At 44.8% G+C, this 23,929-nt stretch overlaps 1 protein-coding gene and 1 long non-coding RNA gene across 2 annotated transcripts in view; one reads left to right on the forward strand and one right to left on the reverse strand.

Annotated features, from left to right (window-relative positions):
- Positions 1–20,240, reverse strand: part of LOC130369081 (uncharacterized) — a 95,245-nt gene extending 75,005 nt beyond the window's left edge. The window contains exons 1-2 of the long non-coding RNA XR_008892662.1: positions 20,108–20,240; positions 13,002–13,089 (exon numbers count right to left, since the gene is read on the reverse strand). This is a non-coding gene — a long non-coding RNA (uncharacterized LOC130369081). The remainder of the gene's footprint in view (positions 1–13,001; positions 13,090–20,107) is intronic.
- AASS (aminoadipate-semialdehyde synthase) overlaps positions 20,145–23,929 on the forward strand; it is a 118,271-nt gene continuing 114,486 nt past the window's right edge. Inside the window, exon 1 of the mRNA XM_056573796.1 lies at positions 20,145–20,291. The gene's annotated coding sequence lies outside the window, so the exon portion shown is untranslated. The remainder of the gene's footprint in view (positions 20,292–23,929) is intronic.

Genomic DNA, 23,929 nt, shown 5'->3' on the forward strand with positions numbered 1-23,929 from the left:
GCTGAAGCTCCAGAAGCTCCAAGGGTTCCTGATTCTCCAGAGGTGGTGCTGCACAGCTCCCAAAGGTCAACACAGGGACAGTTACCAGCAAGGTACTGAGAGTGATAGTACCTTTGTATGATAGTCAGTATAGCATAAGTAATGCTAATGTCAGTTCATGTATAGCTAAGTCAGTGTTGTACATTGTGTTAGTATATAAACATATATATGCATTGTGTTAGTATATAAACTAGACAAATGCCATGTCTAGTCAGAACTGTAGCTAACCAATGTATATTACCCAGTCCATAATAGTCAGTAATGTCTTTTGTCTAACCATTTTCCTGTCCATCGTATACAGTGTGCTCTACTGGCCAGAGAGTTCTCCTGGAAGCCTAGATAAACAACTACAGTGACAGAGCTACCATTTATATAGGTAAAATTGTTCTATGGTCAGAAAAATTTCTATCTGTTTAAATAATGTTCTGGGGAGAAGTAGCTATTGCTGAAGGGCCCCAGCAGCTAAGGCATTCGAGTAGAAAGCCTCTGGCAGCCCGATCCGAATTAAGTATGTGCTCAAGTATGCGGTTATGAGACTTAAAAATTCCACATATGTCATGATCCCAATTCAAATACCCTTGTCAATAATAGAGCATGTAAGGACATTACCATCAATCCAACATAGACTCTTCCCCTGAGCCCTGAGAAGGACATTTGCAAATACCACAGGAACTGCTTCTGTTTTCTCCAGGCCCCAGTGGCCGCTTTCTGTTGTCCGCTCTCCAGGAATGGGCATCGAGGATGGCTGTTGTTAAGAGGGGGAGTTTGTGGTGGCCCAGTACAGGAGTTGCACCCCTGTACCCTAGCTGCCCTGTCTGTCAGACTCCATACAGTGACCCCTGGGCCCCCCTGTATATGAAACCCAATGTATATTCTAAAGTGCCTGTGTTGTATAGTGCATTGCATATAAAATGCACAAAGAAGGCAGAGTCCAGCGCAGTATCAAAACAATGCGTAAAGTTTATTCAGCAATCAGCCAACATGGAGAACAGATGACGCGTTTCAGCCACAGTAAGTAGCCTCAGTCATACAATGAACAGACATTTGTGATTTGTATTTATAGGGAAGGAGGTGGGGTCACCACCCAGAACGACGTCTTAGGTGGTTAACCCCATCCCCTCCTGCCTTTAAAATGAAGATAAAGAATTGCAATGAACCGTGCATAATAGTTTATGATCTGAGTGCAAATAACAACGTTTAATTTCATGGGAGAAATTGTTGTATATGAATAATACTAATTTTTTATATCATATTATATAGAAAAAGGGGTTCGAATGTACTCGATATGTTGAAAATCTTAATCCTTTCAATAGTTATTAGCTTCTAAAGTTGAGTTGTTGTTTTCTGTCTAACTGCTCAATGATGATGTCACGTCCCGGGAGCTGTGCAGTTCCTATGGGGATATTCTCCCATCATGCACAGCTCCCGGGACGAGACATCATCATTGAGCAGTTAGACAGAAAACTTCAGAAGCTAATAACTATTGGAAGGATTAAGATTTTTTAATAGAAGTAATTTACTAATCTGTTTAACTTTCCGGAGCCAGTTGATATATATATATATATATATATATATATATATATAAAAAAAAAAAGTTTTTGCCTGGAATACCCCTTTAAGGTACTGTCCAAAGGACTATCTTGTTAATGGGTTGATTCCAGATTGCAGCCCCGGTCCCTCTCATGCCGGGATTTCTACAAGACACCAGAGATGTTCTGGTTGCCATGGACAACAGCACATGGAAGCCCAGCATGAAATGGATCACGGCTGATGTTACTGCATTATATTTGGCAATCCCTCATGAAAAGGCTATTTTTGCCCTTATATGGTTCTTATCCACCTATGCCCCATACTCCAGTGACTTGCTGGAATATATTATTTTGGTGGTAGAATATTTATTAAAACACAATTTTTTTTTTAATGTTTGACAGTACGTTTTTTCTGCAAGTCACCGGAGCATCAATGGATGCAAAATTTTCACTATCGTTAGCAAAGATATATATGAGTTGGTGGGGGAAAGATTTTCTGTTTACATACAACAACATTTACAACATTGTATGGTATGGTTGGTACATAGACGACCTCCTGTTTATCGGGGGGTCATCTATGCCAACCATGCAGCAGTTTGAGATTTATTTTAACAGTAACCCATGCAATCTCAAATTTACGGTATATAGCCATCCTGAAAAAATGAATTTTTTGGACTTAAAATTAAAGGGAAATGTAGAGCAAGCAAATATTCTTACTTCCACGTATCACAAGGAATTATCGACCAATTCGATATTACAAGCTGAGTCATGTCATCCGCCCCATGTCATTAAAAAAATCTCCCAGATGGAGAAATGATTAGAGCCAAACAAAATTGTTCAACAGATATATCATTTGAAAAGGAAGCAGATGATATCACTAACAGATTGTCACAAAGAGGTTATCAAACATGGACTCTTGAGAGAGCAAAAAATATTGTTAAAAAAATAGGATAGGAAGGAGTTAATTTTTGGTAGTGTTCGTAAAAATACGGTAATAAAGAATAATACTACTATACCTCTGATATTTTCTACCCCGTACAGTCAAAACTTTAGAGAAGTATGCAAAATAATAGATAAATACATTCCCATGATAGCCAATGACAGTCAATATTTGAAAGCATTTGAATCAGGATATAAATGTGTGTCCAGAAGAGCGAAAACTATTGGTCAGTCTATTTCACCCAGCCTCTTTGGGTCTAGAAATAGTAGTAAAAACCAAGCGACATGGCTTGATGTCAAGGGAAATTACAGATGCGGACACACTAAATGTATTTGTTGTGGTTTAATGAGGAATAGTAAAACGTTTTCTTCATCTACAACTAAACAACAATACAATATTAAAGAATACATAAATTGTAATACCACAAATGTAATATATCTCTTGACATGCGAGACATGTCAAGTGCAGAACGTAGGATGCACCACCAATCCTCTCAAAGTTCGCATAAGAAAACATTTGTCCGATATTTCACATTTCTCATCAAAACATGTATCTATGGCTACCAGACACTGTGTTGAAAAACATGGAGGAGATTTTTCCTCCTTGAGCCTCCAAGAAATTGAAAGAATTTCAATTCCTATTAGAGGATGCAGTCTTAATCAAAAATTATTAGATAGGGAAGTTTACTGGATAATACAGTTACAAACGAGATACCCAAATGGATTAAATCATAGACAGGATGTAATTCTGCATTATTAATTATTACATATAAATTATGGATTATCAAAATAATGATCATATATTATATTACTTGCATTGTTTGTACCAACCACAAGCCCCTTAAATACACAGTGTTTCTGGTATTATACATATGCATTTGAGATTGCATGGCTTCTGTATTGATTTGACACAGGGTGTTTTTTTCTTTTTTGATTTGATTTGGTTTAACCCCTTAAGGACGCAGCCCTTTTTCACCTTAAGGACTGAGCCCTTTTTTGCAATTCTGACCACCGTCACTTTCGCATTAATAACTCTAAAACTCTTTTACCGAATATTTTGATTCTGAAATTGTTTTTTCGTGACATATTCTACTTTATTTTGGTGGTGAATTTTTGTCGTTACTTGCATCTTTTTTTAGTGAAAAATCCCCAAATTTCATGAAAATTTTTAAAATTTTTCATTTTTCTAACTTTGAAGGAAAATGGATATTCCAAATAAGTTTTATTTTTATTCACAAATACAATATGTCCACTTTATGTTGGCATCATAAAATGGACATATTTTTACTTTTTGAAAAAATTTCAGGGCTTCAAAGTAGAGCAGCAATTTTCAAAAATTTCATGAAAATTGCAAAATCTGAAGGGACAGATGTTACAGAACTACAACTCCCAGCATGCCTGGGCAGTCTAGGCATGCTGAGAGTTGTAGTTTGGCAACATCTCGAGGGCTACCACTTGGGCTCCACCCTAACAATGGTCTCCAAGCTGTGACCCTCCAGATGTTGCAAAACTACAACTCCCAGCATGCCCAGATAGCCTTTGGCTGTCTGGGCATGCTGGGAGTTGCAGTTCGGCCTTCCTAGTGGTTGCAACAGTAAAGATCGCTTTACTGCAACTTTCCTCCCCCCCCCCACCGTCGCTTCCCTACCTGAGCCGTGATCTCCACAGTCTCCAGCGGCGATCGGCGGTCCCCCCCTTCTGCCAGGCATCCAGGGGTGGGCAGAACGGGGGCTTCCATGGCAACCCACTGTCCTGCGCTGCATTTGATCAGAATTCAGTTCTGACTAATGGTAGGGGATAGGAGGAGATCACAGCACTGCGACCTTGCTCCTATCCCTCAGGATGATGGGGGCTGTCACTGACAGCTCCGATCATCCCTATTTTCCGGGTGATCGGGTCACCAGAGACCCGATCAGCCAGGAATAGCAGAAAATCGCATGTCTGAATTGACATGCGATTTTCTGCGATCGCCGACATGGGGCCCTCGGTGATGCGCCGGGAGGCCTGTTGAATGATTTCAGCAGGCCTCCCGGTCCGGTCCCCAACCGGCTAGCGACGGGGACTGGAATTCCCACGGGCGTATGCAGGGCTCAGGATGCAGGGCGTATGCATACGCCCCACGTCCTGAAGAGGTTAAATACTGTAGAAAAATTGTCCGATATGCACAGTATATTTGAACATTTTTCTCTTTTGTAATAGTGTTGTAACATCATAAATCTGTTCAACATATCGAGTACATTCGAACCTCTTTTTCTATATAATATGATATAACAAATTAGTATTATTCATATACGACAATGTCTCCCATGAAATTAAACTAAATTATGTGCACTCAGATCGTAAACTGTTAGAAGACAGAGAGATAAAATCCATATATGTGTTTTTAAATGTAATTTTTATATACAAGTACCGTATTTTAGGCAAAATTTTTAGCCTAAAGTCTGTGTGCGTGTTATACGCCGATACACCCCCAGGAAAGGCAGGGGGAGAGAGGCCGTCGCTGCCCGCTTCTCTCCCCCTGCCTTTCCTGGGGTCTAGAGCGCTGCTGTCGGCCCTTCTCACCCCCTGGCTATCGGCGCCGCTGCCCGTTCTGTCCCCCTGACTATCGGTGCCGGCGCCCCATTGCCGACGCCGATAGCCAGGGGGAGAGAAGGGGCAGCGGCACCCATTGCCGGCGCCGCTGCCCCGTTGCCTCCCCCCATCCCCGGTGGCATAATTACCTGAGTCGGGTCCGCGCTGCTGCAGGCCTCCGGCGTGCGTCCCCGGCGTCGTTGCTATGCGTTGAACGGCGCGGCGCATGACGTCAGTACGCCGCGCTGTGCATAGCAACGACGCAGGGGACGCACGCCGGAGGCCTGCAGCAGCGCGGACCCGACTCAGGTAATTATGCCACCGGGGATGGGGGGAGGCAACGGGGCAGCGGCGCCGGCAATGGGTGCCGCTGCCCCTTCTCTCCCCCTGGCTGTCGGCGCCGCTTCTCTCCCCCTGGCTATCGGCGCCGGCACCGATAGTCAGGGGGACAGAACGGGCAGCGGTGCCGATAGCCAGGGGGTGAGAAGGGACGACAGCAGCGCTCTAGACCCCAGGAAAGGCAGGGGGAGAGAAGCGGGCAGCGACGGCCTCTCTCCCCCTGCCTTTCCTGGGGGTATATCGGGGTATACACGCGCACACACGCACCCTCATTTTACCATGGATATTTGGGTAAAAAACTTTTTTTACCCAAATATCCTTGGTAAAATGAGGGTGCGTGTTATAGGCCGGTGCGTGGTATACCCTGATAAATACGGTATGTTCACACTATATGCACGGTTCATTGCGATTTCTTATCTTCATTTTAAAGGCAGGAGGGGATGGGGTTAACCACCTAAGATGTCGTTCTGGGTGGTGACCCAACCTCCTCCCCTATAAATACAATCACAAATGTCTGTTCATTGTATGACTAAGGCTACTTACTGTGGCCGAAACGCGTCACCTGTTCTCCATGTTGGCTGATTGCTGAATAAACTTTACGCATTGCTTTGATACTGCGCTGAACTCTGCATTCTTTGTCCATTTACCCCAGGAGACCTGGGTCCGGTCTCCTCCGTGTCACAGTCTAGACAGGAGGGTGAGCTGTACCGATAAGCTTCTGTGAATACTGCATATAAAATGTGTTATGCCTTTAACCCCTTAAGGACTCAGGGTTTTTCCGTTTTTGCACTTTCGTTTTTTCCTCCTTACCTTTTAAAAATCATAACCCTTTCAATTTTCCACCTAAAAATCCATATTATGGCTTATTTTTTGCGTCGCCAATTCTGCTTTGCAGTGACATTAGTCATTTTACCCAAAAATGCACGGCGAAACGGAAAAAAAAATCATTGTGCGACAAAATCGAGAAAAAAAACGCCATTTTGTAACTTTTGGGGGCTTCCGTTTCTACGCAGTGCATATTTCGGTAAAAATGACACCTTATCATTATTCTGTAGGTCCATATGGTTAAAATGATACCCTACTTATATAGGTTTGATTTTGTCGCACTTCTGGAAAAAATCATAACTACATGCAGGAAAATTTATACGTTTAAAAATGTCATCTTCTGACCCCTATAACTTTTTTATTTTTCCATGTACGGGGCGGTATGAGGACTCATTTTTTGCGCCGTGATCTGAAGTTTTTATCGGTATGATTTTTGTTTTGATCTGACTTTTTGATCACTTTTTATTCATTTTTTAATGTTATAAAAAGTTACCAAAATACGCTTTTTTGGACTTTGGAATTTTTTTGCGCGTACGCCATTGACCGTACGGCTTAATTAATTATATATTTTTATAGTTCGGACATTTACGCACGCAGCGATACCACATATGTTTATTTTTTTATTTTTTTACACTGTTTTATTTTTTTATGGGAAAAGGGGGGTGATTCAAACTTTTATTAGGGAAGGGGTTAAATGACCTTTATTAACACTTTTTTAAAACTTTTTTTTGCAGTGTTATAGGTCCCATAGGGACCTATAACATTGCACACACTGATCTCTCATCCTGATCACCGGCGTGTATTAACACGCCTGTGATCAGCATTATCGGCGCTTGACTGCTCCTGCCTGGATCTCAGGCACGGAGCAGTCATTCGTCGATCGGACACCGAGGAGGCAGGTAAGAGCCCTCCCGGTGTCCGATCAGCTGTTCGGGACGCCGCGATTTCACCGCGGCGGTCCTGAACAGCCTGACTGAGCAGCCGGGATACTTTCAGTTTCACTTTAGAAGCGGCGGTCAGCTTTGATCGCCGCTTCTAAAGGGTTAATACTGCACATCGCCGCGATCGGCGATGTGTGGTATTAGCCGCGGGTCCCGGCCGTTGATTAGCGCTGGGACCGACGAGATATGATGCGGGATCGCGGCGCGATCCCGCTTCATATCGCGGGAGCCGGCGCAGGACCTAAATATACGTCCTGCGTCGTTAAGGGGTTAAGACCTGTCTGTTGTCATGTGATTGTAACCCAGGAAGGTACCAGTGACATGTGACCTACAGGGTGATCTATGGGACCCCTCAGAGTCTCCCCATTTAAGTCCTGGGTGGAGCCTCTGCTCGATCTTTCTGCTTAGCTGAGTTGCAGTAAGGTCAATCCTGTCAGAATATGTCTGGAGTCCAGAAGAGGCCTAAAGTCTCCCACGCAGCCATGGATCCACAAGTCCCCTACCCCCCAGGTCCAAGTCAAAACCTGGTAAGTTACAAACAGGTATAGTCAGTCTCAGTCAAGTCAGTCCAAGTCAATCGGTCTCAAGTTAGCATGGCTCTGCAGCAAATTATCCCAGTCCACCATAAGTCCCAGCAAGCCCTGTGGTCTCAGAAGTCACTGGTCACCTCTCTGGGCCCAGCCAAGCTATATAGACTGTTACATCTGTCTGAATCAGTAAAGCTGCCATTGTTCCTTAACTTGGCGTTGGAGTCATTATTTGCCCTCGTGCCTAGCCCAGGATCCAGAGGCCTTCCTTCGGGTGGTGAAGCGGTTAAACCACGCCCTGGCATCATGAACACAAGGGGTTAATGCCATCTGTCCCTAGGGTTATTCCATCTGCCCTGCATCACACCCTCACCACATCACCCTAACTGGCTAGCTACTATTAGCTTTTCAGTTGTTGTACACACAAGTGCTGCAGCACACAGTTGCTGTGTACTACACCCAAAATTGCACTTTCCCTCTCAATCTCTCTCTCTTCCTTTCAGTGCTTCTAGGCTGAATTTGGGCTTGAGGTGAATCGCTGCTGTAATACACCCACATTTGCACTTTCTCCCTTAATCTCTCTCTCTTCCCTATTAGTGCTTCTAGGCTGGATTTGGGCTTGAGGTGAATCGCTGCTGTAATACAACCACAATTGCACTTTCTCTCTCAATCTCTCTCTCTTCCCTATTAGTGCTTCTAGGCTGGATTTGGGCTTGAGGTGAATCGCTGCTGTAATACAACCACAATTGCACTTTCTCTCTCAATCTCTCTCTCTTCCCTATAAGTGCTTCTAGGCTGGATTTGGGCTTGAGGTGAATCGCTACTGTAAAAATGCTTTTCTGTGCAAAACACACGGCTCTGTCCCTCTCTCTCAGCAATAGAATGCTGATGTGAGTGGCCGCAAGATGACTGCTGATTATATAGGGCTGTGACATCACAGGGGTGGCTGGCTGCTGATAGGCTGCATGCTGCATGTGATTCAGGGTCATCCTGCCTACTCTTGTTGCCGCCTTCCCAGCATTCCTTGCCCCATGTCCTGACATGTGGAGCCACCATCTTAGATGCCTTGGAGCCTGGTCCGCACCAAATGGAGTTTAATTAAGCAATTCGTGCGATCAAATCGCGGCGATATTCGCATTAGTCGCAAAGCAAATTTTTCCTGAAATTCGTAACGAATTCGGATTTGTCAGATTCGATTCGCTTATCCCTAACTAAGACCTCATGCACATTACAAAGCCATGTGCTCAGAGCATGTCTGTGAATCCTAAATGCACAGAAATGGTACAGAGCCATCAAAACCCTATGGGGGAGATTTATCAATGAATGGCTTTATGTGATTCCTGAACATACTTGAGTGAATTCTCCACCCTCAGTGGTCTTCAACCTGCGGACCTCCAGATGTTTCAAAACTACAACTCCCAGCAAGCCCGGACGGCCATCGGCTGTCCGGGCATGCTGTGAGTTGTAGTTTTGAAACATCTGGAGGTCCGCAGGTTGAAGACCACTGCCCAGGCCTTGGTCATCATCCAGCCCCCCTTCCCCCTTTAGTTTTGTACTCACCTCCGCTCGGCGGGACGTTCGGGTGAGCTGGTCCGGGCCATCTGTGCAGGACCGTGCGGTGGGGAGGGATAGTCGTTCCGGGCTGTCCATCCTCACCAGGTGGGCCTCTTCTCCGCGCATCGCGCCTGGCCCCGGAATAATGACGTTGCCTTGACGACGATGCACAGGGACGTTGCTCATTAACGTCCCTGTGCGTCGTCGTCAAGGCAACGTCATTATTCAGGGGGTGGGCTGGTAGTAAGTTTTAAACAGTGGAGGGACAATAATAGTTTAGAGCATAGGTATACTCTGCGCCAAAGCAACAGAAGATTGACACGGAGAATTATATATTACAAGCTCCATATACAAAGAGAGGAGTAATCATAGCTCCCTAACACCATACCCTCCACTGATAATTTTAACAATAGTGTGAAGGGGTAATATTTTAACAAGTTAAGAATAAAGATTGTTTTTAAGGGGGGTTCTAGTGAAGGGTTTAATCCCCGCGAGGGGGTAACCCCTCAAAGGTTGTTGAATTTATGATTTGCCCTGTTACCTCCAGGGACATTTTTTGTGGATAAAAAAAAAAAACTGCAGCACAGATGGCCCAGACCAGCTCACCTGAACGTCCTGCCGAGCGGAGGTGAGTACAAAACTAAAGGGGGGAGGGGGGGCTGGATGATGACGAAGGCCCAGGCAGTGGTCTTCAACCTGCGGACCTCCAGATGTTTCAAAACTACAACTCCCAGCATGCCCGGACAGCCGATGTCTGTCCGGGCATGCTGGGAGTTGTAGTTTTGGAACATCTGGAGGTCCGCAGGTTGAAGACCACTGTTAAATCAGACATTGACAAGCGGTGATGATGAAGGGGGTGGTGTGGGATGATGACAGGGTAGTGATGAAGGGGGGGGGAATGATGACAGGGTAATGATGAATGGGGGGGATGATGACAGGGTAATGATGAAGGGGGGGATGATGACAGGGTAATGATGAAGGGGGGATGATGAAGGGGGGATGATGACAGGGTAATGATGAAGTGGGGATGATGACGGGGTAATGGTGAAGGGGGGATGATGACAGGGTAATGATGAAGGGGGGGATGATGACAGGGTAATGATGAAGGGGGGGATGATGACAGGGTAATGATGAAGAGGGGGAATGATGACAGGTGATGTTGATGAGGACGTTAATGACGGGGGTCTGGATGATGACAGGGGTATGATGTATTTCCCACCCTAGGCTTATATACTCGAGTCAATAACTTTTCCTGGGTTTTTGGGGTGAAATTAGGGGCCTCGGCTTATATTCGGGTCAGCTTATACTCGAGTATATACGGTAACTTACTGACACCAGTTCATTAAAAAAAAAGAAGTTTTCCACCAGAGTACGTCATGAGTCCGTTCCCGATCCATAACGGGTCGGGCCCGGCCTCTAACAACGGCCGGGACCCGTGGCTAATAGCGCGCGGCATTGATCGCGGTGCCATGTGCTATTAACCCTTTAGACGCGGCGTTCAAAGTTGAACACCGCGTCTAAAGTGAAAGTGAGAGCATGCCGGTTAGTTCAGGGAGATCCAGGCATGAGCAGTCAAGCAGCAGAATCATCGATCAGTGGTTTCTTATGAGAAACCAGTGATCAATGTGAAAGATCAGTGTGTGCAGTGTTATAGGTCCCTATGGGAGCTATAACACTGTGAAAAAAAAAGTGAATAAAGATCATTTAACACCTCCCCTAATAAAAGTTTGAATCAAATATATCGTTAATTAAACCGCACGGTCAATGGCGTACGCGCAAAAAAATTCCAAAGTCCAAAATAGTGCATTTTTGGTCACTTTTTATAGCATGAAAAAATGAATAAATGATTAATAAGTCCTATCAATGCAAAAATGGTACCGCTAAAAACTTCAGATCACGGCGCAAAAAATGAGCCCTCATACTGCCCCATACGCGGAAAAATTAAAAAGTTACAGGGGTCAGAAAATGACAATTTTAAACGTATAAATTTTCCTGCATGTAGTTATAATTTTTTCCAGAAGTACGACAAAATCAAACCTATATAAGTAGGGTATCATTTTAATCGTATGGACCTACAGAATAAAGATAAGGTGTCATTTTTACCAAAAAATTTACTACGTAGAAACGGAAGCCCCCAAAATTTACAAAACTGCGTTTTTTTTCAATTTTGTCTCACAATTATTTTTTTTTCCATTTCACCGTAGATTTTTGGGTGAAATGACTGGCGTCATTACAAAGTAGAATTGGTGGCGCAAAAAATAAGCCATCATATGGATTTTTAGGTGCAAAATTGAAAGAGTTATGATTTTTTAAAAGGAGGAAAAAACGAAAATGCAAACACGGAAAACCCCCGGGTCCTTAAGGGGTTAAAGGAAAGCTGTCACTAAACTCCCCCTGCACTAATGAGATGGTACTGGCTGGTAGTGCGGGGGACGCTGATCAATATGCTGCCTACCATGCCAGGATCCATCCAGCCGTTCGCCCGTTATCTTCATTAATCCTGATATGCAAATGATCTTCTAACTGGCACGGGCGGGGTTACATGCCTCCATCTGGCACTTTGACGTCAGCCCCAATCGGCCACAGTACCGCCCGGCATAAATATTCATCCCCTCCCTCCGCCTCTCCCTCTACTCCCCTCTCTGTACAGGACTCCACTGTGCATGTGCCATTTCCTGTGTACACCCGGAAGCGGCCTCAGCGCAATGGAGTCCTGTACAGAGCGGGGAGGACCCCGTCCATGTCAGTTAGAAGATAATTTGCATATCAGGAATAATGAAGATAACGGGCGAACGGATGGACGGATCTGGGTATGGTAGGCAGCATATTGATCATTGTCCCCTGCACTACCAGCCAGTTCCTCTGGTTAGTGAGGGGGAGTTTAGTGACATATTTCCTTTAACATTCTCCCACCAGATCTGGCTAAAGTATGCCTAAAATGTAATGTGAATGAGCCCTTACAAAAATGGGCAATGGTGCAAGCATACAGGGCTGTGGGGACAAAAGAGCTTGACCCAAGCCCCCTTAACTTAACATTTTTAGGTTGGGGGAGCTAAATGGTCCCCTAAATGTTAGGTTGGGGGAACTAAACCTATAGCCTTAGTATTTTTTAAAAGGCAGCCTATAGGGGGTAATGGATTATTCTGCATTGTTTGCTTTAAATTGCTTTGTTTTTGATGGAGATGAGCCTTTGTGTTGCAGTTGATAAATCTCTGAAGACTGCAAGTCAATTTGTGTTCTTTGCTTACATATGGGGTTTGAAAGAAGCTTGCTTTTGTTCACTGCTGTACAAAAAAGGCGCACGGCTATCAGATTTTGTGCAATTGCGCCTTTTAATGCGCCTACACAAAAAACACCACTTTTAAGCAATGATAAATCTCTCCCTATATGCATAAACCCTTAGGCCAGTTACCTATAATTGTAACACTTGGGGGGAGATTTATCAAAACCTGTGCAGAGGAAGAGTGGTGCAGCTGCCCATAGCAATCAATCAGATTGCTTCTTTAATTTTTAAAGAGGCCTTGGAAAAATGAAAGAAGCGATCTGATTGGTTGCTATGAGAAACTGCACCACTCTTCTTATAGACAGGTTTTGATAAATCTCCCCCTTGGAGCCCCTGCGGTTGTCCAGAATAAAACATAGATCCTCATAGGGTTGGTGAAAATGGAAAAATCCCAGGATTGCTGTGCTTAAGCGAGGGAATTCCTGATGCAGCAATATTTTGCTCCTTTCTTTACCTTCTGGGCTGCGAAGAGTATGTGACATGTGCATCTACTATTTTTATTTGATCTTCTAGTGAAGACAGCGTGGAACATCATTCTGCAACTGCAAGAATTAAAAAAAAAATTTCATTTTATTCCACATAATTTTTTTCACACTCCAACTTCATAATCAAAAAATTACACCTAAGTAATTTTTATTCTTACACACTTATATCTATTCATCATCCCCACAAACACATACTTATACTTTTTATTCTTTTCTTGTATATCACATTGTGGTGTGGGGTGTGAGGTGCAGGGTAGATGCAGGGCAGATGTTATGGCCCAAGGGGCAGATGGTATTAACCACTTCTTGTCATGATGCCAGGGCGGTGGGATGGACTTGCTGCGGCAGGCAGCACCAAGGTCACTACCCCTGGCACGACTCGACCACACAGGCGGCTGAGGAGATTCAAGGTACAGATGGGAAACAGCAACTCGTAGTCTAGATAGCAGAAGGTCAGGGCTGGCAGCACAGGTGCGTAGTCAGGAACAAAGCAGGAGGTCAGTAGGCAGGCGGCACAGGAGCAAGATCAGGAACGTAGCCAGAGGTCAGTAACAAAGCAAGGCAAAACACAGTAACGCATTCTCAATGACACAAGGCAACAAACATCCGGCAGGTATGTGGGGGAGGAGCAGGAACTTATAGAGGAGACACAGGTGTTGCACATAATTATGGGCGTACTGGCCGTTTGAATCTTAAAGCTCCCGCTTGAGAGGCAGAAGAGGAGGCAGCAGAGGACCGAGGTGAGTGACGGGCTGGGATTCGAATGTGGGCACGTTCTGCAATGCGAACCCCAGCCCCTCCGACAGCAGGGGAGAGCAGGGAAATGTAACAGAGAGCAGCAAACCGTTACAGACCCCAATGCCAGATTAAGGATAACAGAAGCTTTACTGAGGCAAGACAGGTAATATAGTCTTTGAAGTACAACCAAATATCCCAGGGAGGTGACCAGTGACACAGGGGGACCTCGCAGGCTTGCTGGGACTTGCAGTAGTTAGACTGACTTTAGTGCAGGCCATGGTTACTACAGTTACATTATGGTGATACTATAAGGGGGACCCTGTGGACATGTAGGGACTCTGCCTGACAGGGCAGAAGGAAAGTACACACCATCCCGTACTGGGACACCACAAACTCCCCCGCTTTAACAAAGTCACCCTCTACGCCCAATCCATGAGGACGGAATAGTGAAATGGCCACAGGGGCTACATGCAGTCCTGGAGCATTGCACTTAATGTCCATTTCCAGGCTGAACCTTAGTATGACCAATGAAAATAAAGAGTTCTTGTATAATGTCCATACACGCTCTGAAGACAAACTTTTATGACTATTTTAGGAACATGACTCGATAACATTACACTTGACTATAACACACTTTATGCAACTGTTGACACAATATACAGTGGGGATAAAAAGTTTGGGCACCCCAGGTTAAAAAATGTATTAATGTGCATAAAGAAGCCAAGGAAAGATGGAAAAATCTCCAAAAGGCATCAAATTACAGATTAGACATTCTTATAGTATCTCAACAAAAGTTAGATTTTATTTCCATCATTTACACTTTCAAAATAACAGAAATCAAAAAAATGGCGTCTGCAAAAGTTTGGGCACCCTGCACAGTTAATATCTTGTACTGCCCCCTTTGGCAAGTATCACAGCTTGTAAATGCTTTTTTGAAGCCAGCCAAGAGTCTTTCAATTCTTGTTTGAGGTATCTTTGCCCATTCTTCCTTACAAAAGTTCTTTGAGATTTCTGGGCTGTCTGTCACGCACTGCTCTTTTAAGGTCTATCCATAGATTTTCAATTATGTTGAGGTCAGGAGATAGTGAAGGCCATGGCAAAACCTTCAGATTACGCCTCTTGATGTAAACCCCCTTGATTTCGAGATGTGTTTAGGATCATTATCCATTTGTACAAGCCATCCTCTCTTTAACTTCAGCTTTTTCACAGATGGCATCAAGTTAGCATCCAAAAGTTGCTGAAATTTTATTGAATCAATTTTTCCTTCTACTCATGAGATGTTCCCTGTGCCACTGGCTGCAATACAACCCCAAAGCATTATTGATCCACTCCCATGCTTCACAGTTGGACAGAGGTTATTTTCATTAAATTCTGTTCCCCTTCTTCTCCAAATGTACCTTTGCTTATTCTGGCCAAAAAGTTAAATTTTAACCTCATCGGTACACAGAACTTGTTTCCAAAATGCATCAGGCTTGTCTATATATTCATTTGCAAAGTTCAAACGCAGATTTTTGTGGTGAGGACGTAGAAGAGGTTTTCTTCTGATGACTCTTCCATGAAGACCATATTTGTACAAGTATCCCTTTATAGTGGAATAGTGTACCACAACTCCAGTGTCAGCCAGATTTTTCTGGAGGGATTGTGTTGTCAAACGTGGGGTTTGAATTGTTTTTCTCACAATCCTGCGAGCTGGTCTGTCTGATATATTTCTTGGTCTTCCAGATCTTGCTTTAACTTCCACTGTTCCTGATGACTGCAATTTCTTAATTACATTCCGAACAGAGGATATTGACATCTGAAAACATTTTGCTATCTTCTTATAGCCTTCTCCAGCTTTGCGAGCATCAACAATTTTTTAAATTTTTTTGAGAATCTCCCCCTCTGTGTACTTTATAAAGATTTATGACTTTACTTTTGTGCAGAGTTTTTTTCTGTGCACACTGCTGCTCAGGCACGTCTAGCTATGTAAGCAGTGTACCGCAGGAAAATGCTGCAGCTCTGTGAAGTGTGAGGTAGAGAAGGAGCATATGGTAGAGCGAGGGGGGCCTTTTTACAGGGTGGGCCATTTATATGGATACACCTTAATAAAATGGGAGTGGTTGGTGATATTAACTTCCTGTTTGTAGTACATTAGTATATGTGAGTGGGAAACTTTTCAAGATGGGTGGTGACCATGGTGGCCATTTTGAATCCAACTTTTGTTTTTTCAATAGGAAGAGGGTCATGTCAAACTTATTGGGAATTTCACAAGAAAAACAACGATGTCCTTGATTTTAACGTAACTTTATTCTTCCATGAGTTATTTACAAGTTTCTGACCACTTATAAAATGTGTTCAATGTGCTGCCCATTGTTTTGGATTGTCAATGCAACCCTCTTCTCCCACTCTTCACACACTGATAGCAACACCACAGGAGAAATGCCAGCACAGGCTTCCAGTATCCGTAGTTTCAGGTGCTGCACATCTCGTATCTTCACAGCATAGACAATTGCCTTCAGATAACCCCAAAGATAAGAGTCTAAGGGGGTCAGATCGGGAGACATTGGGGGCCATTCAACTGGCCCACGACGACCAATCCACTTTCCAGGAGACTGTTCATCTAGGAATGCTCGGTCCTGACACCCATAATGTGGTGGTGCACCATCTTGCTGGAAAAACTCAGGGAATGTGCCAGCTTCGGTGCATAAAGAGGGAAACACATCAAGTGGATTGGTCCTCGTGGGCCAGTTGAATGGCCCCCAAGGTCTCCCAATCTGACCCCCTTAGACTTTTTTCTTTGGGGTCATCTGAAGGCAATTGTCTATGCTGTGAAGATACGAGATGTGCAGCACCTGAAACTACAGATACTGGAAGCCTGTGCTAGCATTTCTCCTGCGGTGTTGCTATCATTGTGTGAAGAGTTGGAGAAGAGGGTTGCATTGACAATCCAACACAATGGGCAGCACATTGAACACATTTTATAAGTGGTCAGAAACTTGTAAATAACTAATGAAAGAATAAAGTTAGGTTAAAACCAAGCACATCCTTGTTTTTCTTGTGAAATTCCCAATAATTTTGATGTGTCACATGACCCTTTTCCTATTGAAAAAACAAAAGTTGGATTCAAAATGGCCGCCATGGTCACCACCCATCTTGAAAAGTTTCCCCCCTCACATATACTAATGTGCCACAAACAGGAAGTTAATATCACCAACCATTCCCATTTTATTAAGGTGTTTCCATTTAAATGGCTCACCCTGTATATTTGCACAAAATGTATCAAAGGAGTGCACAACTTTAGTAAATCTTGAGCAAGAGTGTAAATTAGACAAGCAGTGTAAAGGGATAGATCTGTGTCTACAATAGACGCCTAATGATAAATCTCCCCCCTAGTGACTACACTTGGGTCAGTTTCCAAATGTATCCAACTTTAGGCTTGGATTGAAAAGTATGATTTGCTGTTTTTTTCAGAAAAAGCCAGAATGCAGATAAGCTTGGATTCTGCAGATGTATACGTGCCTCGGAGGCATAACAATTTAACAAACAAATTGGAAAACCATAATAATTCCTAACAATTATACGATATATTAAAAAGATTTATGAAAACCTGTATAGAGGAAGGGTGGTACAGTTGCCCATAACAACCAATCAAATCTCTTCTTTCAGTTTTAAAGGAGAACTCCAGAATATAAAAATTGTCCCCCATACTGCCGGCAGTAAAAAATAAAGATGTACATACCTTCCTCCGCTCCCCCGGGGCCTCCGGTAATTGTCTCCGCCGCAATGCTCTTCCTGGTTGCCGGTGGTCGGAGAGTAATACTGCGCTCAGTCAATCACCAGCTGCAGTGAAGTCCCGACTCGGCCGGCGATAGGCTGAGCGGCAGTGTGAAAATGCTTCAGGACACAAAATCCTTGACTACACCGGCACCGACTGCCGGGGCTGAAAACGTCACACTGCCGCTCAGCCTATCGCCGGCCGAGTTGGGACTTCACTGCGGCTGGTGATTTACTGAGCGCAGTATGACTCTCCGACCACTTGCAACCAAGAAGAGGATCGCGGCGGAGACCGGAGCCGGTTACCGGAGGCCCTGGGGGAGCGGAGGAAGGTATGTACATCTTTATTTTTTTACTGCCGGCAGTATGCGGGACAATTTTTATATTCTGGAGTTCTCCTTTAAGCCCTTAACGACCAAGGACGTATATTTACATCCTTGGCTGGCTCCCGCGATATAACGCGGGGTCACCCCGCGTCATATCGGGTCGGTCCCGGCATGGGCTAAAAGCGCGTGGCAGCGTTCGCGGTGCCGTGCGCTATTAACCCTTTAGACGCGGCGTTCAAAGTTGAACGCCATGTCTAAAACGAAAGTGAAAGCTGCCCGGCTGCTCAGCAGGGCTGATCTGGACTACTGCACTGAAAATGCGATGTCCCGATCAGCTGGGACATGAGCGTAGGTCCTCTTACCTGCCGCCGGCGTGTCCCCTCGCCGATTGATTGCTCCAAGCCTGAGATGCAGGTTTGAGCAATCGACCGCCGATAACGATGATCATTGCAAAGCTATGGCTTTGCAGTGAACAGTGCTGGCAATCAGTGTGTGCAGTGTTATAGGTCCCTATGGGAGCTATAACACTGCAAAAAAAGTGTAAAAAAAAAAGTGAATAAAGGTGATTTAACCCTTTCCTTAATAAAAGTTCAAATTACCCCCCTTTTCCCATAAAAAAACCACCATGTAAATAAAAATAAACATGTGGTATCGCCGCGTGCGTAAATTTCCAAACTATAAAAATATATAATTAATTAAACCACACGGTCAATGGCGTACACGCAAAAAAATTCCAAATCCCAAAATAACGTCTTTTTGGTCGCTTTTTAAATCATGAAAAAATTAATAAAAAGCGATCAAAAAGTGATCAAAAATGGTACCACTAAAAACATCAGATCACGGCGCAAAAAAAATGAGCCCTCATACCGCCCCATACGCAGAAAAATAAACAAGGTATAGGGGTCAGAAGATGACAATTTTAAACGTATACATTTCCGTGCATGTAGTTATGATTTTTTCCATAAGTACGACAAAATCAAACCGATAAAAGTAGGGTAACATTTTAATCGTATGGACCTACAGAATAAAGAAAATGTGTCATTTTTACTGAAAAATGCATTGCGTAGAAACAGAAGCCCTCAAAAGTTACAAAATAGCGTTTTTTCTTCAATTTCGTCGCACAATGATTTTTTTCCCCATTTCTCTGTAGATTTTTGGGTAAAATGACTGATGTCACTGCAAAGTAGAATTGGTGGCGCAAAAAATAAGCAATCATATGGATTTTTAGGTGCAAAATTGAAAGGGTTATGATTTTTAAAAGGTGAGGAGGAAAAAACGAAAGTGCAAAAACCGAAAAGCCCTCAGTCCTTAAAGGGGTAGTCCAGTGGTGAAAAACTTATCCCCTATCCTAAGGATAGGGGATAAGTTTGAGATCGCGGGGGGTCCGACCGCTGGGGCCCCCTGCGATCTCTCTGTACGGGGCCCCGGCTCTCGGCCCAGATAGCGGGTGTCGACCCCCGCACGAAGCGGCGGCCGACACGCCCCCTCAATACATCGCTATGGCAGAGCCGGAGATTGGGGAAGGCAGCGCTTCGGCTCTGCCATAGAGTTGTATTGAGGGGGCGTGTCGGCCGCCGCCTCGTGCGGAAGTCGACACGCCCCCTTCCCGCGGGCTGTCGGGGTTCCGTACAGGAGATCGCAGGGGGCCCCAGCGGTCGGACCCCCACGATCTGCAACTTATCCCCTATCCTTAGAATAGGGGATAAGTTGCTCACCACTGAGTCACCACTGGACTACTCCTTTAAGGGGTTAAAGACACATTTGAGCCATGAAATGAAGCAATCTGCTTGGTTGCTATGGGCAACTGCTCCACTCTTCCTCTATACAGGTTTTGATACATCTCTCCCTATAGGTCTATAGCTCAATATACTAATATAAAATAATTATCAGCATTTACTCTGACCTATAAAATTATGATAATCACATAAAGTAACAAAATTCTCAATAAAGTCATCAATCTTTGTATTTTTTTTGTCCCTGGACACTGGAAAAATGTCTTTCTATTGATGACTGAATCTGAAGGTGGAAGCAGCTCCATGTATCTCTATGGCAAGTCACATTACAGCCCTGAGTAAAATTACACATGGCCATTTTAAGTAGTGGGAGTTACGTCTGTCATAACAAGCTCCGCTGTCTTGTATTGAGGACTGGAGCGCCGTATAACGCGGTGGGCGGGGTCAACTAGGTTCACTTTAGGTTATCGTATTTACAGCTCGTATTCCCCTCAATGACGGCCTTCACTGCAGGGATGCGCTTACCTAACCGCTTCCTATTGGCTGAGGAGGAAGGCTGTGTTCTCTCTGCGAGCTGTGATTGGTGGAGCCGTCACTGTCGCTCGGCTCCCTAAATTTGTCTACTCTCCTTTGAGCTCTCTCCCGGGGGTGTTCTGCGGGTGGTTCTGGCCGCCCGGTAGTTTTGTGGAAGTCACATTGGTGCTGGCAGGTAGGTAACTTCACCCTCCTCGTCGTCTAGGTAGTTACGTCCTGTTTACTGCTCGCAGGCCTACTGTGTGTTCACGGTTCCCCTGCCTGGCAAGCTCCTTATTGTATGGTGCGCAATTACAGGCGCTGCTGGCACTTGTTCATGTGTAGCGTCTTTGTCATAAGCAAAGTTTATGGAAAGTTCTACCTAAGGCTGGGTTCACACTGCATAGGCTGCAAAACTACAACTCCCAGCATGCCCGGACAGCCGTTGGCTGTCCGGGCATGCTGGGAGTTGTAGTTTTGCAACATCTGGAGGTCTGCGGGTTGAAGACCACTGGGCTAGAGTCTTACCCTGGCGTCACGATTTTTATCCTGGAGGTTTCTGCTGTTCCTCTGCGGGTTCTACCTTTCTGGACCTGCCAGTGCTCAGATGTACAGGGAATCCATGAGGTACAAGTAAACACAGTCCTAGTTTTGTCCTAGTTCCTTTTGAAGTTGAGAATGGCGCAGAATGTGGCTGTATTCTATCATGAAGGATCTGTTATTAGGCAGAAGTTATGATGATATCAGTGTGAACATAGCCTTAGAGAGAACCTGCCAGTACCTTGAAGCCTCACACACGTGACAGGTGAGGGAAACCCTTCCCAACAGTGATCTCCTCAGCTCTATGAAATGCCACATTGAATGGCATGCTGCGACTGGTATTCTGTCCTGGGAAAATGCAGCAGCTCCAGTCACGTTGGCCATGCCCTTCCCCCACTACACATAGGGGGAGAGTTATCATTCAAAGTGTACCCTACTTTTTTATTTTTTTAAATTTTTTTTACCGCCGTTTTTTTTCTGTCTAAGGCTGGGTTCACACCACGTTTTGTACTTACGGTTCCCGTATACGGCTGGGAGGGGGGGGGGGGGCTTAATCGAGGCGCCCGCACTCAGCCGTATAGGGGAACCATATTTAATGCATGTCTATGAACCGACCGGAGTGAACCGCAGCCTCCGGTCGACTGTGTTTTCGGCCGTATGCGGTTTCCCGACCGCAGGCAAAAACGTGGTCGACCGGTCGGCTGCGGTTCACTCCGGTCGGCTCATAGACATGCATTAAATACGGTTCCCCTATACGGCTGAGTGCGGGCGCCGCGATTAAGCCCCCCCCCCCCTCCCAGCCGTATACGGGAACCGTAAGTACAAAACGTGGTGTGAACCCAGCCTAAGGATGCATGCACACCAATACAGTTCCCGTACCAGGTTTTTGATGGAAAAACTGATTCCTCAAAACCTGACTAAACTGTATCAAAACGTGTACAAATTTCAACTCGTATACAGTTAAAAAAAAACATAGAAGGGTTAAAAAATGATGTCCGGTTGCATCTGTTTTGTAAGAAAAAAGTATACGTTCTTAACTTCACTCCATTATGAATAAAGTTTCACTTGTTTGATTGAAATTCCAAGAAAAGAAACTGCAAAGTCAAAAACCGTATGGTGAAAACTGAATGGAACCATACGCACATACAGTTCTGTACGGTACCCATTGACTCCCATGTTAAAAAAAATTAAAAAAATAAAAATAAAAAACGTATACGGTTTTAGGCTGCATTCACACCACGTTTTGTACATACGGGTGCCAGATCCGGCGGGGGGAGGGGCAAACCGGGCACTCCCGTACCCCAGCCGGATCAGCCCGTGACTCCATTTACTTTAATGATCCGACCGGAGTAAACGGCGACTCCGGTCGGCTCAGTTTTGGACTGCATACGGGTCAAAACTGAGCCAAGCGGCGTCACCGTTTGACTCCGGTCGGGTCATTAAAGTAAATGGAGTCAGGGCTGATGCGGCTGGGGTACGGGAGTGCCCGGCTTGCCTCTCCCCCCGCCGGATCCAGCACCCGTATGTACAAAATGTCGTGTGAATGCAGCCTAATACAGTTTTTCACTCGGACCAAAAACCGTGATAGGCTATGGCTTTGGGTACGAGAAAAAAAACTGACAAAACCGTACTGGATGCAAAACGGACACAACCTGATGCATTTTTTGGGATACGGTTTTCAATACGGTTCCGTACAGTTTTCAATGGAGAGTCAATGCATACGGTTTTCAATACGGTTTCATACGGTTTTGACATTGAAAACGTATACGGGAACTGTATTGCAAAAACGTGGTGTGAATGCAGCCTGACTTTTTCCGTTGCAGCGTGTAATTTATTATAAGTGTGTACTGCAGATGATGAATTCCCCGCCGCTTTGCACGGGCGGGAAAAGCTCTAGCTTATGAGGTTTTGTACGTGTACTTTTGGTCGGCGTACTTTAGCGCCTGGAAATCGGGGTTTGCGCAATTTTTAGCGAATTGTTCTAAAAGTCGCATATGATAAGGGTGCACTGCATGTGTAAATCGGGAATAGGTGTACTGCTACTCAAAAACTCTGGAAACGTCTACTACAAAAGTCGCTAATATTACATGACTGCGCCATCACAGCGCCAATGATAGACGGAAAATAACGTCTATATTGAATGATAAATCTCCCCCATAGTTCTTTCTGCACTCAGGCTGTCGGTCAAGCATGTCTGGAGCTGCCCTTCACCCGTGACTGGATACCACTCGCAATGTACCCGATGTAAAGTTCTTTGATAGCTCTATGTGGCATTTCTGTCTTATTCCTCGCCCGTCAGGTCCTGCGGCCAGTATGCGTGTGTGACCTTGAGGACCTGACAGGTAACAGGATCTAAGAAGTTATAATAGGATTGTCACATTAGTGTGTGACCATTGGCCACAGAAACAGAACTCTTATAACCCCGCCCCCTCTCAGAGATTTATCAAAATGTGTGAGAAAAACTGGAGTGATTCCCCCCAGCAACCAAGCACAGCTCAGCTAACGAGCTGTGGTAAAGTGAAAGCTGAACTGTGATTGGTTGCTGTGGGGAAATTTCAACCATTTTTTCTCTCACAGCATTTGATAAAGCTGGGCCATTATATTTATCCTCTTGGTGACGCAGGGCGTATGCATACGCCCTGCTTCCCTAATATTTAAGGACTTAGGGCGTACCTGTACGCCCTGAGCCCGGTCCCGGTGTTTAAAACGGGGTCACGCCGCGACCCCGCATCACACCGGGTCGGTCCCGGCTGCTATTCATAGCCAACCGATCGTTGTGCCACGCGCTATTAACCCTTCAGACGCGGCGGTCAAAGTTGTGTCTGAAAGTGAAAGTAAACACTTCCCGGCAGCTCAGTCAGGCTGATCGGGACATCGCGATAAAATCGTGATGTTACGATCAGCTGGGACGCAGGCGGAGGTCTCCTTACCTGTCTCCGTGGTGTCCGATCGGGGTTTGATTGCTCCAAGCCTGAGCTACAGGCTTGAGCAATCAAACCCCTATCTCGCTGATCCATGCAAAGCTATGGCTTTGCAGGGATCCGCATAAGAGATCAGTGTGTGCAGTGCTATAGGTCCCTATGGGAGCTATATCGCTGCAAAAAAAAAAAGTGGAAAAAAAAAAGTTAACAAAGGTCATTTAACCCCTTCCCTAATAAAAGTTTGAATCGCCCCCCTTTTCCCATAAAAAAAAAAAAGTGTAAATAAAAATAAACATATATGGTATCACCGCGTGCGGAAATGTCCAAACTATAAAAATATTGTTAATTAAATCGCACGGTCAATTGCGTACGC

Source organism: Hyla sarda, chromosome 4 (genome assembly GCF_029499605.1).
Source record: "Hyla sarda isolate aHylSar1 chromosome 4, aHylSar1.hap1, whole genome shotgun sequence".
Lineage (NCBI taxonomy): Eukaryota > Metazoa > Chordata > Amphibia > Anura > Hylidae > Hyla > Hyla sarda.